Raw genomic sequence first — 3560 nt, 5'->3', positions numbered from 1 at the left:
ATATGGCATTGATCCTCAGGCAGTCAATATACTACAGTCCCACGTTGTGGATGTGTTATGTACTTAATCGGCCCTCAATGAGAAATGACTGAATTTAAAAATAATCTAATGCTTTGTTTCAGCTTGCTGAATGTTTCTCATAACTTCAGTGAAGATATTTGTGAATTAAGCTCATTAACTGGGAAAACAAATATCTATTTTGATAGATATAGGGAAGAAAGGTTGTTTTTATTCTGTGTGAATTATTTCTTCAGGGGTCCTATAGTATTACTAATGACATTCTCATTCATGTGCCTCGTTTTCTATGTGCGGATGAGGCAACAGCAACAAATATGCTGTTGGCAATCTATGAGGATGAGCTCAGTCAGCCACCACACAGAGGTGACGGGACAGCAGGCGACAGCCCACAACCACAACCAGCCCAGCTGGAGAGGTGCTGGCTGCTGCACCAGGCGTGTCGGCTGCTGCACCAGGTATGTGCAAAGTACATTAGACGCGAAATATATTCTTATTTGCTTATTCACGTGTACAACAAGGCACTATAAACAAATGTTCGTAGGCAAAAAACACATGAGAAGCAAGTGCACCCTTACCACTATGCAAATGTATATTCTTTAATACTACTACTAGCAGAAATTCGCACATGAAAGTGTTTATGCACGATGCTGCAAGGCAAGTTGCACCGTGTAATCGTTGTGCAAAATACTACAAAACATAAATTAAAAAGTGATATACACAATGCCTTAGCTAATATGCTCAGTGCCTAACTTCTGATGATCATTCATGCCCTTGTAGCACAGGATACCTTGGAAACAGATACAATAGAGGACAGCGACGCTGACCAGGACGCTCAAGGGGCCAACGCTGCCCGTGATGCTCAAGGGCCCCTTCGTGCGCCGGAACGGCGGCGTTACAGACAGTCTGCTGTTCCGATAGGTATTGCAAATCAAACTTGCATGATTTTTCAATTTGCACCAGATGATTCATAGCTCTCATTGCATTGAAATAACATTCATGCGCTACATTTGATTCGTTTGCTTGTTTTTTCAATGCCAATTCGAGGCTTGGCATTCATTATACCCGAATGTGATAAGATGGCGCTGATCCCAGAGTAAATTAGGTATGAGCTGTAACACTTTAGAAGTACGTCATTTGTGTTCTACTTCATTTTATAGGAATCAAAGGCCTCCAGGCCCTTGGACTGCAGCTGCTTCTGAAAAGGGAAGAGAATGAGTTCCTTCTCCGGCAGAAGGAAATGGAGCTAGAACACCGACGGCTGGACCTCGAGGAACGTCGTACGACAATAGCAGAAAGAAAACTAACATTGGAGGAAGAGCGCTTGAAAATGGAGGCTCAGCGCCAGAATTCTACTGAAATTCTCCAGGAAATTAGCAACAAGCTTGATCAATTAGAAAAAAAATTACTAGCCTACACAAATAAAGAAACTGTGTCGAAGGAATCCGCTCAGTTCTTTGGTCTCAAATATTCTTCCAGCTGAGGAGGTTCAACTTGAAAGTATTGAGATACCTGTGAGCTATACATACAAGTGTGGCAATTAGCAAGTATTGTGCCAACTTTGTACATGCGTGACACGTTCTGCCGTTTGAGTCTGATTTTTACGAAAATCCAGAAAAGCAAACAAGCCTGCAATCTTTCCGAAACCCCATTCGACTGCTTGTCTAACGGAACTCATTCTCTTGTTGAAAGCCCGCTGCTGCACAGTCACGTTCCCGCCATAAGGTTTCAGCAGCAGAGGTCGCAGTGGATAGGCAGGGTCACCATACAAACAAAAGCTGTGGCCTTTGGCAAACTTCTCTAGCTTGCGATAGGTGTTGCTCTTTCGAAAGATACCTGGAAATACAGGGGCACAGGAAAACATATTGCCACATGATATGCGACACTGAATGCTTCATAAAATTCTTGCCACTTCCCAATAAATTTACACAAATGTTAAGTGGACTCAGTAGTGTGTATTTTTTAGATCCACTCTCTCCAAATAAAAAAAGAAAAGGCTTTGATGACTATCCAAGTAGGAAGATTCTTCACAGTGCTGTGCAGTAAAACACATTTATACTGCATTTATAAATAGAACCTGCATTGCATTACCTGTGACGAGTTATGACTGAAGGCTTGATGCAGAGTAACAAAGAAAACTTGGCCACAGTATTATAATGGTAACTGGGGCATGCATTTATCATTTTAGCTTGCACCTTATTCTCGAAATAAACAGTTCACAATTTTTTCAGGTTCTCTTTGCAACACCATTAAATTTGAATAATATGCTGCTTTCTGCTGTAACCACAATTAGTTGTCCCAGACTGAGTGTACTTCACAACATTAATACGAAGTGATAGCTTGTTTGCTTAAGTAGCACAGAGCACTCCCTTAGATAGGCGCGATGTTGCTTTTTTTTTTGAAGTTGGACAAATAGGACGGGGCTCAGTATAACAAAAATAACTTGCCTGCGTCATGCCGGCTGCCGAAGTATGGACGGTTCAGTTGGCAAATGATTCCATTAGGACACATTATGGACTGATATTTAAGGGCGTGAAAGCGCTTATGCCCTGAAAAGAACCGCTTCTGGTCCTTCGATGGACGGCAAATGGCTCGCGCTGTCCCGTCGATGAAGCCCCAACAGTTATGCAACGGCACCCCTTTGGAATGCACACCCTGCGATAAAATGTCATTTTACATTAGAAGTAACAAAACAAATTAACAAACTTCATACCTCGGAAAAGAGTCGGAGTTTAGCGATGTCCAGCCAGGTGTGGTTATTCACATCTCGCAGCAGATGTCCAAACGTGCTGTCAATGTGCGCGAGCACTGCATTAGTGGCTGAAGAAATCACTGAATAATGCCGCCGGAACAGCGGCTCCAGTTCTCGCAGCCTATTGGGATAAGCCAAACGCCGTTGCGTAAGGCAGAGTGCCTCAACTCTGAAAACGTGCACGCCCTGCGGCGTTGTCACATTTTCGGGCACTTGTAGTGCACGGCACAGGCTTCGCACATCATCTCTTTCAAACCTAAAATACGTGCGAAATTGTCCTCTGTCTATGCTGTCGATGTCCAAGAGGCCATGTCGTGACAGCGGGTCTCGCCGAGTGTATTGGAAGACTTCAAGGCACAACAAGTCCTCGATTTCCGACCACTTTAAGAAACCCATCAAAAATGGGTCCTCTAGGACACTTGTCGGAGGCATCAATGGTTATGCAAACAAAGTTTCAACAGTGAAAAATGAAAACGCCGCCACCACACACGCGTCAAAAGCGCAAACAACACACAGTGAATGCTTGCAATGGATCTGGAACGGAACCTTGTTGGCTTTGGAGTGGCTACTATCTAGTCAGAGCTTGCTTCTTTGTAAAAAAAAAATAGACGGTTAATACATTGAAAGTGGATTTTAAATACTTCATAAAATAATAATTTATACGTTACTGTTTTGCTTTGTATACGTGAAAAATTTTTTTTTTATTTTGTTTACCGACGATGAAAACGACCAGAGGGCGCTGCATCTGTAAAAGGCACGCTTCGCTGCCGGCAACAAATAACTACAAGCGAAA

The 3560-nt window shown here is 42.9% G+C and overlaps 1 pseudogene; it reads right to left on the bottom strand.

The window, feature by feature from the left end:
• Nucleotides 1–1189: 1189 nt before the first annotated feature.
• Nucleotides 1190–3199, bottom strand: LOC142786338 (uncharacterized; annotated as a pseudogene).
• Nucleotides 3200–3560: the final 361 nt, after the last annotated feature.

Source organism: Rhipicephalus microplus, unplaced genomic scaffold (genome assembly GCF_043290135.1).
Source record: "Rhipicephalus microplus isolate Deutch F79 unplaced genomic scaffold, USDA_Rmic scaffold_22, whole genome shotgun sequence".
In the NCBI taxonomy this organism is placed as follows: Eukaryota; Metazoa; Arthropoda; class Arachnida; order Ixodida; family Ixodidae; genus Rhipicephalus; species Rhipicephalus microplus.
This window is presented reverse-complemented; position numbering and strand designations above follow the sequence as displayed.